Genomic DNA, 14,507 nt, shown 5'->3' on the forward strand with positions numbered 1-14,507 from the left:
CTTATTTCACTCTATTTCTGAGGGTTAAAAAACACTTAATACCTACACTCTAAACAAATTTTGAGGGAAACACAACTACAGTGTTAAAATTAGGCACTATGTTGCACATCAGATCTCTGTCTTCTGTTATATATTCATAGAGCATAGCTTAAATTTTATATCCTTTGAATATAACCTCCCTAATTCTTCTACCCACCAAGGCCGCAGCAACAACTCTTCTATTTTCTGCTCCTATGAGCTTGATTGTTTTAGAATCTCCATATAAGTGTAATCATTCAGTATGCATACTTCTATGACTGACTTGTTTCACTTAACACAATGTGCTCCAGATTAATTCACATTTGTATATTTGTGTATATAAGCAGCGCTCTTTTCATCCATTCATCTGTTCATGGACACATGAGTTGTTTACACATTTTGGCTATTGGGAATAATGTTGCAATGAACATGGGAGTATAGATATCTTTTCAGGATCCTGATTTTAGTGTGACCTCCTCAGTACAATACTATGTCCTCTGCATCTGAGATATTTCTAAGATAAAATCATTTTATGACTTAGCCCATCCTTTGTCTAAGACTGAAAGAGGTGATTTGACAATGCCTTTCTAATACCAACTGCTCAATATGTTCTCACAGCTTGGCAGTGTGCACCACTCTGAAGTTCTCTCAAGAGTACAGCACTTGTTAATGTAGTAATAAACAAGGCATGGCCTTCTCAGTAGGCTGTCTTCCTTTTGTTTAGCTAGAAATTTAACATTTCCACAATAGTTGGGCAATGTGGGTCAGGCTTCTAATATTTCAAGAACTATGAACAAATTATACAAAACACTATTGATCAAGGAAAATGAAGACACAGATTTGTAGCTTACTATCACAAAAAAAACAATAACAGTATATGTAGACAAACATAACTAATCCATGGGGGATATATTCAAATATAAGAATATATATAAAATATAAATTTTTGTAAATATAAATATAAACACCAGCATCAATGTTGGCTTCTAACCAAGAAGTCAGGATAGGAAAAATAGATAAATTACCTTGAAATTAAATGAAAATACATATTTCTCTGTATTTTCTTTCCCAACTCTACTGACTTAACATTAATTTAGACATTTGTAGCGTCAGAGAATCTAAGCACATAACATATTAAAAGTAAGATCCACTCTCACCAATGTTTTACTTATTGAGTACATTACAGTATTATGTAAAAGGCTTTAAAAATTCTTCCTAGACACATCCATGATTTTTATATCACTTCTTCAGCATCAAATAGTTGTCCTAGACATGCTTCAAGAGGAGTTTGATATTTATGTTTAAAACTTCCACAGTTTTACTCATTCTCTCCAAGCACCAGGAATCTAAATGTCTTTTAATGCATCCCCTTCTGTGATTAGCTGCTCTAGGGTTTCTCTCATAAAATTTTTGAATGATAGATATCCTCTGAAATGTTTTTAACACAAATGAGAAAAGATAAGTTATGCCAAATTTCTTTCACTTCACTTTCTTAATAGAACTTATATGCGAACCCTTTCTTTCTTCCTTTACAGCACATAGTCCATAGCAGGTGTGGTTCAATTCATATTTGATTGATTCCCTTTTCCTCCTGGCAAGCATTTAGCCATTTCTCTTGCTGTACTCTACTTCACCCCTGCACCTGCACATTTTATCTCAGAAAAGCATCCACCCTGAAATTATTCCTTCAACAAGCACCCCTCCTTCTGTGTAGCATGCATTTGTTTTTAATATATTGCTAACCTTCTATGCAGTCCTCTCCACCTGCTTACATAGGTTTTGCTGAAATCTCCTTATTCTAAAGTAACTATTTTAAATTTATTTCAGTTACCTGTGCTTGCCTTGAGCATTTCAAATCATAAAGAAATCTCATTTATATCTTAATTGCTTTTCAATAATAATGTTAGTTAATAGTGGTACAATTACAGTATTATTTAATATTCATCTGTGAAAAATCTAAAGGATTATACCATTAAAAATTAGTGTTTGCATTACTGTATCTTATTTATATGTAATTCATGTCATAAATGTTTTATAATTTTATTGTCATATTTTGGGAATAATATTGATATTATTGTAAACAATAATATTTATATGCATGCAATAGTGGCATTTGTATGACTTTTCCAGTACTTTACCAAATTATTTTATGTTAGTTTTTTCTATAACAACTCTCTGAATTATATGTGGTTTCTTTTATTACTTTCATTTTTCTAATGAAAAGAAAATCCTTTTAGCAGAGAATATCATCTTCCAAAACAACACTCATTGATTTAGTTGATACTATAGATTTATATCTTTAGTTAGTGAAGGAAATCATGCTAACAGCTAATTAATTGATTAATTAATTTTATTAGGGTATTATTGATATACACTCTTAGGAAGGTTTCACATTCAAAAACAATGTGGTTACTACATTCACCCCTATTATCCTGTCCTCCCCCTCCCCCATAGCAATCACTGCCCATCAGTGTAGTAATATGTTACAGAGTCACTATCTGCCTTCTCTGTGCTACACTATCTTCCCCCTTGTCCCCCCACCCCATACCATGTGTGCCAATCATAATACCCTGCTGAAAGCTATTTTTAACTGACTTTATTTTTTAAAAAAAACAAATTTTAGTTATAGGTCATTAGAAGTTTCGTTTCCATCTCCCTGTCTTCAATTGCAACTTCTTTTTCCTAGATCTAAAATTCTCATGTTTCCCTCTGCCAAGTTTGCCTTACATCTCGTGTCTCAGAGTGTATCTGTGGCCTTCTGAATAGTCTTGTTCAGTAGAGAATGTTCAGGACTTTTTCCCTTCTTATTATCTCAATTATATTTATAAATTATTTCGTTCACAAAACTTTCAAATGTGGACAACTGAATGAGTAGAACTGCTAAGTCCGCACAAATGATTAAGCAGAAGAAATTAAACCACATATTAAAATAATCACTAGAACCATTTTAAGGGCTCATAAAACTGTCATAAAAAATTGATCATACTTATAGACATACAAAATGTTTTACATTTTATATTTTGTATTACAATATTTTGCTTATGTGGTTCAATTTCTATGAAACATTATTGCAACTTGTTTTGGCTGGTTGATTTTTTAGTTACTTTAAATTCAGCTCAAGTGATATTTAACTCATCGGGCCTGCATTTCAATGGACAGCAACTTTTTCTGTCACCTGTGTTTTAATACTTTGATATGTATCAAGCACAGATATTCAGACTATTTTAAATTAATCATTTAAAATAAACACTAGAATCAGAATATTTTAGTCTATTCTATTAGCATATATACATTATATAAAGCATAAACAATTAAATACGCTTAAGATACTCAAATGTATCTTGCCTATGTCAAGGAATAATTCATTAGTAATTTTAAATAAATACATAAATTAATATATATACAAAATACCTGAGAAGTTAAATCATGACTTTAAATTCCCTATAATGAATATTTATTTTAACACAATTTAAAGAAACAACATAATCTTAGAGCCTTCTTATTCATTGAATAGAATTCATGGAGTTACTTCCCATGGATATTCATAATTATCATAGCCCATATGAACAATAATTCTGCTTCTGGATTATTTATAAGCATGACTCTTTAGTAAAGGACTTGTACAGGTCATATCTCCGATGAGCCCTGGAGAACCGGGTAAGTTCTACCTCCAGAGAGTCCAGCTTTCCTCTGACTGTGGACTGGTAAGGATTATCTGGCCATGCCATTGAGATTAATTAAATTTGTAAAAGTATTTCTTAGCAGTAAAATGACAAAGCTTTTGTGATACTTAACAAATGAGAAGTATTCAAAAAAAGTTTCTGGTCCACTGCAGAGTCAGTTAAATTTCAAGTTCATGTCTGATTACAAAGGCAATTTATTTACTATTCTAGTAACTTCATAAATATGTGAAAGTCCTATACAATTAAATTTTCTTAAGGTCTGGACTCCAATATGGCATGAAGGAAATCAAATACAACTTGAAATTAATTTTAAAAATCTTTTACAAGCCAAATCAACAAGCAGATATTAAATGAAAGAAAAGTGGATATTTTAGAATGACTTATTAAAGGAAAGCAAGTAAAAGAAAAAGTAATTATGGTATGGAGTGGCATTCCTACTCACCCAAACTGACTGAAATACACCTTTGCACAGGACACATAGCCAACAATGTGATTATCATTCTGATGTTAAGTACTACACATTAAAAGCAGTTATTAGAAAAAGAGGCTTTTTGTCAACATTATAAATGTTCTTAAGAGCCACCAACTTGGAAAGAAGAAAAATGAAGGGGTGGTTAACAAGCTACAAGGAAATTGTAGGACATGAGCACTCAAAATTCAAAGTTTCAGAAATAGACTCACAAATACAGAGAACAGACTGCCATACGCCATACAAAGGAGTGGTGGGGAGACGGGTGAAGTAGGTGAGGAGGATAAAGAAGTACAAAATTCCAATGATAAGGTAAATTAGTCATGGTGATGGAAGTAAAGTGTATGGAATATTGTCGGTAATATTTTAATATCTTTGCCTGCTGACAGATGGCAGCTACACTTACTGGGCAGAGTATAATTGCCAAATCACTACATTGTATACTTGAAGCCAATATAATATTGTATATCTGCTAAACTCAATTTAAAATATTGAAGTTTCTCCTTCTCCAGTATACAATGTCACCACAGTCAGAAAAATCCAGAGGAAGTCCTGCGAAGTGTGTTGAGAAGTCTCTAGAAGCAGGAATTGCCCTTGACTACATACAGGACATTTTCTACTTCAACAGAAAGGGGACTGGATCCCTCACCCAGAGTTTCACAGCATCACAAGTCTTATCATTATTCCTTGTTCTCACGCTACCTAGGTGTGCATTTGGACAGAAAGCCACTTTCTGAAGGAAAATTCAGACTGATACAGTTTGCAAATTCTCTCTCTAATGTAAAGACTGTTCACACTGTATCAGGCTTGTTATGTAACTGGGAAGGATTGGCAGTCTGAGATAAGAGGAAAATGACAATGTTTAAGCTATAGTATGTCATGGCAACTAATAAGTTATAGTATTTTTATTTTCATGGAAACAGAGTACTCTGAAAGGAATAATGGTAGAAAAATTACCAAGTACCTATACAAAAGGTAAGAGCCACAAATAATATGGCATTTTAAAGGACACAATTGAAAATAATATGAAAATATGCAGCACATGTATCACAAATATATATGGCAACTCTGGAGACATTTTTAAATTTATTGGAAGATATTTAAAAACTAAATGGAGAAATAGAGTATACTCATGGATTATAACACTCAGTATAAAGACGTCAATTATATTTATTTATCCCATGAAACCTAATTTTTAAACCTTGGTAATATTTTTCTTTCTGTAGAAAATGTCATGTGCTCTAAAATAACCTAAACAATTAGATTCAAATAGTCTAAATAATTCTAAGGAATAAAAGGTTACAAGAACTGGATTATCACTTCTTGAAATAAAACAATAGTAATCGAGTAGTGTGTTTTGTGAGCATAATAGGCAAATCCTACAACAGGGCAGAGCACAGTTACAGCGTTTTGCATAAAGGGAAACTCCACAAATGGCAGGAACACTATGGTTCTGTGAACAATATGTGTACCTCAGTAGTTTGTTCCAGGAAAACTGAGTAACAAATACTGGACAAAGTGAATTGAATTCCTTTTTCCTGATCCACTCTCATCAATTGTAAGTAAATTAAATAATGAAATATGAAAACCAATATTACAATATTTTGGAATATGTCTTCAGACCCTCAAAGTAGGATATCATTTTAAAAGGAAGGAAAGGAGTAAGAGATGGGCTCAGAGAAGGTGCAGGAGGAGAAGGGAGAAGAGCTGGGAAAACTCACAAAATTCACACAGTGGAAACATACCCCTGAATATAATTTCATTCCAATTAAGATTTTTTTCTCAAGAGCCACGAGGTGAGTCCCAAGATGCACATTAGAAATAAAAGCAAGTAAGTGCCACTCACAAAGCCCAAAAAGGAATTTCAGAGAAGAGGAAGCACAAACACGTCATTAACACATGGGAGTGTGTTGTGCACTATTTGTATTGAAGGAAACTTATTAGTAAATCTCAGTGAGGTCTCACTGCACATCAGTAGTTTGAAAATATAAAGTCTGAAAGCACCAACTCTTGACAAGCATACAGAGCAAAGGTAATGCTTATGTAGTTAGTCCTGGTGAGTGCGTGAGTTGCTGTACCTGCTTTGGGAACAGTGGGACGTCCTATCAACCAATGAAGTTTAGGTGATGTGTTGGTACCAATTTAATTGAAATTCTGGTGACCAGTGCAACAAAGATTATTTCCCACTTATGCCCCTGAGTGTGGGCTATGGCTTTGGGGCTCAGCACCCACACTCTGGCATGTATCAGAACAGCTTCTATGGGGGATGCTACCAGTTCCTCCACCAGGATGAAAAGAAATAGATGAAGGGGATATATGGGTACAAAGTTTAAATTATAAAATAATTTAGTTACAGGGATGGAGATTTATCATAAGTAGTATAGCTCAGAATATTGTAATATGTTTCCAGGGTAAGCAATGGTAACTATACTTAATTATGTTGAGCATTTATTTATATAATTGTTGAATCACTAAGCTGTTTATCTAAAACCAAAATAACATTGTATACCAACTATATTTAAATTCAAATGAATGAAAAATATCTTTTACTGTCTATTCCAAAATTTTGCAAAATATAAAATAATAATAATAATAAATTCAAAACACATTGCCTAATATTCTCTGGGGAATAACGTCATTCCATAGGCGTAAGGATTAAATGATTTAGAATTGTTGTCATAAACAAAACTATAAATATAGAATGAGTCACTTAAATGAATTGCATTCTAGAACTCTAAATTATTTCCATATCAAAATAGTGGAAGTACAGCGACTGCACAAAAGGAAGTCCATGCATTGTAGGAATGATTAAATATCTTCATCATTAAACTGATCATGAGTCTAACAATGGTGCACTTTACAAATATAATTGTGTAAGTCTTACACATAAATACAAAATATGAGACAAGGAAATGTATTATTTCTATACTATATGTAAAATAATATAAATATTGGTGTATAAATAACTGTACTTTGTATTTCAATATCCTGAAATTTGAAATTAAATTATAAGGTAATCAAAACTTTTTTAAAAGCACCTATACATTCTTTATCAGAGAACCACTTAATTGCTTCAGATCTCCCAATTTGTACTAGTAAAATATTACATGAATTGTACTTTAAGGTTATCAAAACTTTGTAATCTAATTTATGAGGTTGCATATTTAGGGTGCTTGAGAAACAGGTCTATACCCTGAAGATTTTCAAGTAGGATCTGGCTTGTTTTCAAAATTTTATGTAGGGTGATGTTACACTCAATTTTTAGAAAACAATTTTTAACATTGATTTGTTAAAAAATTCATATTTTACTTTGAATGAGGACCCAAATCACACATACAAAGCAATAATGTACATTAAACGATGGTTTATGGAGTGTAGAAACAGTACTGCTTTTATTTCACAGCATGTAAAAATTGAGCTTGAAAATTACTGTTGAGTGTATATGAATTATGAAGACCTATATATCTTTAAATTTCATTATTTATTTATTTATATTGTGGTACATAAAATAAAATCCACAAATCTTAGTATATAGCCTGATGAATTTTGACATGCATACACACTCATGAAACTGTTGCCCTGACCAAGACACCAAACCTTCTCACTAATTTATTTGTACCCTTCACCTATTTCACCCATAACCCTTTCCATGGTAATCAGCTATCCATTCTCTGGGTTTGTGAGTCTATTCTGCTTTTTTCTGTTTTGTTTTGCAAATTCCATGTGTAAGTGAGGCCATATAGTATTCCTCTTTCTCTGACTGAATTATCTCACTTGGCATAATACCTTCTAAATTTAACTTTGAGACATACTGGCCAGCAAAACAAATCACCTATCTTTTGAAGGAGAATCACTACAGCAAAATAAATGATAAAAGTGCTATTGGAATGATAAACACTACAGCATAGTATTGATGGAACAAAAATCCGTGAAGGCAGCAAGCAGAGAGTGCTCAGAAATATTTGCATATATGCAAAGTCATTTTATGCCTTATTAAAGGAGTAGTGTAAAGTAAAAGGGAAGTAAATTAGGGAGATGGTCAAAGGAAACCTGCATCATCAGAGGGAGAAAAATCACCTGTATCTTTTCTGCTTTAAATTTACTTCCAGATAAATGAGAACTCTAAAATTAAAGGTAAGACCTAGTAATATTGGGGTAAGCTTGTGGTAATAAGATATCCCTAAACAACATCTAAATTGCAAGACATGTTAAAAATGAGTTTTTTTAAAAAAAGAAAGGTTACAAATTCAAAAAGTATGCTTAGATATACAAAGTTTAAAACATTGAAGATTATTTCTCTTGCTCTAATTTCACAAGGTGTAAGTCCATATTTTAAAAAAATAACAAAACATTTCTAAAACAAATGAATAAACAGAAACCCAATAAGGATGTGAAATTACTTTTATAAGATCCAAATTCCCAGAGGGCTATCAACTATAAGACATTCTAATTCACGGGTCATCTGTCACATAAAAACTAAGACATAGCTTTCAAACAAAATAATAATATTGGAACACTAGGCTTTATCATGCTTTAGCCAGGAACTGGCATAAGCATAACAGTGAAGCATTGTTGATGGGAGTATAAATGGGCAAAGATATTCTGAAGACAAAATTAATTCATTAACCAGATATTGAAACAACTTAGGTTAGGCAATGTATAAATAAAAAGCACCACGAAATATAGTGCCATAGTTAAAATAAATACATTTGGTTTTACTTTCAGGGAATTTTTATTACCTTAAACTGAATAAAAGTACAAGATATATTTATTTTAAAGCAAGATTTATTAGAATTAAAAAGCAAACAAATCTATACAGATGTCTCCATTCTTATTGAGTCCTTGTATTTGAAGGAGAATCTCATGCAGATTTTGCCAAATTGGGGCATCAAATCATAGCAGTCATATGTTTAATATCTTTTATCAAAAATGTCAAGTTTTTCTATATATCTAGATACAATAAATATGGCAAAGCCAGTGTTTTATCAGCATAAACCCAATCCATTCCTGTAGTGCGGCTGTTTAGGTGTACACTGAATACACATTACATAGATAGTAGAATAAATATTTCTTAGTGTATTGAGAGAATAACCATTTTGTCTCAGGTAGGAATCATTTATTTATTTATTTATTTGTTGGCCTCTTATTTTATTCATTTTTATTTTTATTTTTATTATTAATTTTTAAATTTTATTTTTGTATCATTAATCTATAATTACATGAAGGATATTATGTTTACGAGGCTCTCCAGTTCACCAAGTCCCCCCCCATCCCTGATCACAGACACTGTCCATCAACATAGTAAGATGCTGTAAAATCACTACTTGTCTCCTCTGTGTTGCACAGCCCTCCCCGTGCCCCCGCTCACACTATACATGATAATTGTAATGACGCCTTTCTTTTTTTCCCACCCTCATCCCACCCTTCCCACCCGTCCTCCCAAGTCCCTTTCCTTTTCGTAACTATTAGTCCATTCTTGTGTTCTGTGCTTCTGCTGCTGTTTTGTTCCTTCAGGTTTGTTTTGTTCTTATACTCCACATATGAGTGAAATCATTTGGTGCTTGTCTTTCTCCACCTGGCTTATTTCACTGAGCATAATACCCTCTAGCTCCATCCATGTTGTTGCAAATGGTAGGATTTGCTTTATTCTTATGGCTGAGTAATATTCCATTGTGTATATGTACCACATCTTCTTTATCCATTCATCTACTAATGGACATTTAGGTTGCTTCCATATCTTGGCTATTATAAATAGTGCAGTGATAAACATACGGGTGCATCTGTCTTTTTCAAACTGGAGTGCTGCATTCTTGGGGTAAATGCTGAGAAGTGGAATTCCTGGGTCAAATGGTATTTCTATTTTGAGCATTTTGAGGAACTTCCATACAACTTTCCACAATGGTTGAACTAATTTACAATCCCACCAGCAGTATAGGAGGGTTCCCCTTTCTCCAAAACCTCACCAACATTTGTTGTTTGTCTTTTGGATGGTAGCCATCCTTACTGGTGTGAGATGATATCGCATTGTGGTTTTAATTTGCATTTCTCTGATGACAAGCAATGTGGAGCATCTTTTCATGTGTCTGTTGGCCATCTGAATTTCTTCTTTAGAGAACAGTCCATTAAGCTCCTCTGCCCATTTTATAATTGGATTATTTGGTTTTTGTTTGTTGAGGTGGGTGAGCTCTTTATGTATTTTGGATGTCAAAACTTTATCAGATCTGTCATTTATGAATATATTCTCCGATATTATTGGATAACTTTTTGTTCTATTGATGGTGCCCTTTGCTGTACAGAAGCTTTTCAGCTTAATATAGTCCCACTTGTTCATTCTTGCTTTTGTTTCCCTTTCCCAGGGAGATATGTTCAAGAAGAATTCACTCATGTTTATGTCTAAGAGATTTTTGCCTATGTTTTTTCTCTAAGAGTTTTATGGTTTCATAACTTACATTCAAGTCTTTGATCCATCTTGAATTTCCTTTTTTTTATTTTGAGAGGGCTTCTCTCATATTTATTTATCAAATGGTTGTTAACAACAATAAAATTCTGTATAGGGGAGCCAATGCTCAATGCACAATCATTTATCCACCCCAAGCCTAATTTCATAAGTCTCCAGTCTTCTGAAGCATAACGAACAAGTTCTTACATGGTGAACAAATTCTTACATAGTGAATAAGTTCTTACATGGTGAACAGTACAAGAGCATTCATCACAGAAACTTTTGGGTTTTGATCAAGCATAATGAACTATAAACAATCAGGTCAAATATGAATATTTGTTTGATTTTTATACTTGATTTATATGTGGATCCCACATTTCTCCCATTATTATTTTTTTTAAATAAAATGCTGAGGTGGTAAGTAGATGCAAGATAAAGGTAGAAAACATAGTTTAGTGTTGTAAGAGAGCAAATGTAGATGATCAGGTGTGTGCCTGTAGACTGTGTTAATCCAAGCTAGACAAGGGCAACAAAACATCCATGGAAGCAGAAGATTTCTCTCAAAACAGGGGGGGTGAGGTTCTAAGCCTCACCTCTGTTGATCCCCAGTTTCTCATCTGTGCCCCTGCAACTGTGCCTGTCTTAGGTTGTTCCTCCCTTGAGGAATCTTACCCGTCTCTGGCTAACCAGTCATCTTCCGTGGCCATACAGGGAAGTGTAAAGTTGGTAAGTGAGAGAAAAGCCATATTGTTTGAAAAGGTTAGCTTTTTACTTCTTTGCAGATTTATGCCCTGTGGCTTCTATGCCCAGTATTTTTCTTGAGGTATCTTTACTACTTGGAGGAATTATGATAATCAGTGAAATCAATATGACTCACGAATTCTATTTAAGGGTTGTAATTAGGAAGGAAGAAGAAAAGCTATAGAAGTAGCAGGCGGGAGAAAACATGGGAAGATTGATTATTTCTTTGACATATCTTCTTGTAGAGTAACTTAAGCATGTATAGGTTTTAAGCTTCTAATTAAATTGTGCACACACATTAACATAATAGGAATACAGTTACATAAACAAAGCAGATCTATAATTACCAGCCATGTTCAGTGAAAACAAGAAAACCAGTTAGGATCCTAGGCATTTGTGAAAATTTTTCTATAATATGATTGATATTGTCCAACTGTACTTGAACAGTCTGAGAGAAATCAGACAAATTAAAACAACCCATTCCTGGGAACTGTTCACATCCCGTATGTTCTTTCAACAGTAGATAGTCTGTAGTTGTAAGATTTTGGAGCGCTACAACTTGCACTTCTCCTAATTCTTGGGTGAGTTCCAACAGTATAGATCCAGTAAATTTGTTGTCTTACAGTGTATGCACAGGCCCGCTTAGATATCTCCTTCTTCATTCCCAATGCAAGTCCAGTAACCAGAGGGATGAATGCAGCTACAGCTGTTGCAGCACCTGGATCTTTGTTGAGGTGTTTTGATGATCATCTTCTGATATGAGTCTTCCAGAGAGTGCTGATGTTGGAAGTTCTTCTTCATATCGTATTTTAGTTCATTTTCTGGGTGGCCAAATTAGGCTTTGATCCTCTGCATAAACACAAGCAGACCGTTTGCCCACACTTTGATATGCCCTTTATACCATTGGGTAGAATTCATTGGAGTTCACCACACAGGAACTGCTTTTTTTATTTAAGAGAAAGGAGTATAATCAGAAAAATGTCCCTCCATAGCTGATCATCTGACACCCTTTAAATGATCAAAATTAAGGATATTTAAAGCATGAATTAATCGTTGTTTTACAGTTAGTTTTATTCTATCAGGGAGTAATCCCACTTTTCTTTCTTCTTTTTTCTTTTTTGTTATCATTAATCTACACTTACACGAAGAATATTATGTTACTGGGATCTCCCCTATACAAGGTCCCCCCTATAAACCCCTTTAGAGTCACTGTCCATCAGCATAGTAAAATGTTGTAGAATCACTACTTGTCTTCTCTGTGTTGTACAGCCCTCCCCTTTCTACCCCCCAACTATGCATGCTAATCTTAATAGCCCCTATCATCTACCCCCCTTATCCCTATATACCCACCCATCCTCCCCAGTCCCTTTCCCCTTGGTACCTGTTAGTCCATACTAGGGTTCTGTGATTCCACTGCTGTTTTGTTACTTCAGTTTTTCCCTTGTTCTTATACTCCACAGATGAGTGAAATCAGTTGGTATTTCTCTTTCTCTGCTTGGCTTATTTCACTGAGCATAATACACTCCAGCTTCATCCATGTTGCTGCAAATGGTGCGATTTGTCCTCTTCTTATAGCTGAGTAGTATTCCATTGTGTATATGTATCACATCTTCTTTATCCATTCATCTATCAATGGACATTTAGGTTGCTTCCAATTCTTAACTATTGCAAATAGTACTGCGATAAACATAGGGGTGCATCTGTCTTTTTCAAACTTGAGTGCTGAATTTTTAGGATAAATTCGTAGGAGTGGAATTCCTAGCTCAAATCGTAAGTCTATGTTGAGTATTTTGGGGAACCTCTATACTGCTTTTCACAATGATTGAACTAATTTACATTCCCACAATCAGTGCATGAGGATTCTCCTTTCTCTACAACCTCGCCAACATTTGCTGTTGTTTGTCTTTTGGATGGCAGCAATCCTTACTGGTGTGAGGTGATATCTTATTTTAGTTTTAATTTGCATTTCTCTGATAATTAGCGATGTGGAGCATCTCTTCATGTGTCTGTTGGCCATCTGTATTTCTTTTTTGGAGAGCTGTCTGTTCAGTTCCTCTGCCCATTTTTTAATTGGGTTATTTGTTTTTTGTTTGTTGAGGCCTGTGAGCTCTTTATATATTTTGGACTTCAAGCCTTTATCGGATCTGTCATTTACAAATATATTCTCCCATACTGTAGGGTACTTTTTGTTCTATTGATGGTGTCTTTTGCTGTACAGAAGCTTTTCAGCTTGATATAGTCCCACCTGTTCATTTTTGCTGTTGTTTTCCTTGTCCGGGGAGATATGTTCAAGAAGAGGTAACTCATGTTTATGTCTAAGAAGTTTTTCCTTTGTTTTTTCTAAGAGTTTCATGGTTTCACAACTTACATTAAGGTCTTTGATCCATTTTGAATTTATTTTTGTGTATGGGGTTAGACAGTGGTCCAGTTTCATTCTCCTACATGTAGCTGTGCAGTTTTGCCAGCACCATCTGTTGAAGCAACTGTCATTTTGCCATTGTATGTCCATGGCTCCTTTATAAATTATTAATTGACCACATATGTTTGGGTTAATGTCTGGAGTCTCTAATCTGTTCCACTGGTGTGTGGCTCTGTTCTTGTGCCAGTACCAAATTATCTAGATTACTACGGCTTTATAGTAGAGTTGAAGTTGGGGAGTGAGATCCCCCCTACTTTATTCTTCTTTCTCAGGATTGCTTTGGTTATGTGGGGTCTGTGGTGTTTCCATATGAATTTTTGAATTATTTGTTACTGTTCATTGATGAACGTTGCTGGTGGTTTGATAGGGATTGCATCAAATCTGTATATTGCTTTGTGAAGGATGGCCATTTTGATGATATTAATTCTTCCTAGCCAGAAGCACGGGATGAGTTTCCGTTTGTTACTGTCCCTTTTATTTCTCTTAAGAGTGACTTGTAGTATTCAGATTATAAGTCTCACTTCCTTGGTTAGGTTTATTCCTAGGTATTTTACTCTTTTTGATGCAATTGTGAATGGAGTTTTTTTTTCCTGATTTCTTTTTCTTTTGGTTCATTGTTAGTGTATAGGAAGGCCATAGATTTCTGTGTGATAATTTGGTATCCTGCAACTTTGCTGTGTTCCGATGTCAGTTCTAGTAGTTTTGGGGTGGAATCTTTAGGGTTTTTGTGTATAGTAT

This window comes from Manis javanica, chromosome 14 (assembly GCF_040802235.1).
Source record: "Manis javanica isolate MJ-LG chromosome 14, MJ_LKY, whole genome shotgun sequence".
In the NCBI taxonomy this organism is placed as follows: Eukaryota; Metazoa; Chordata; class Mammalia; order Pholidota; family Manidae; genus Manis; species Manis javanica.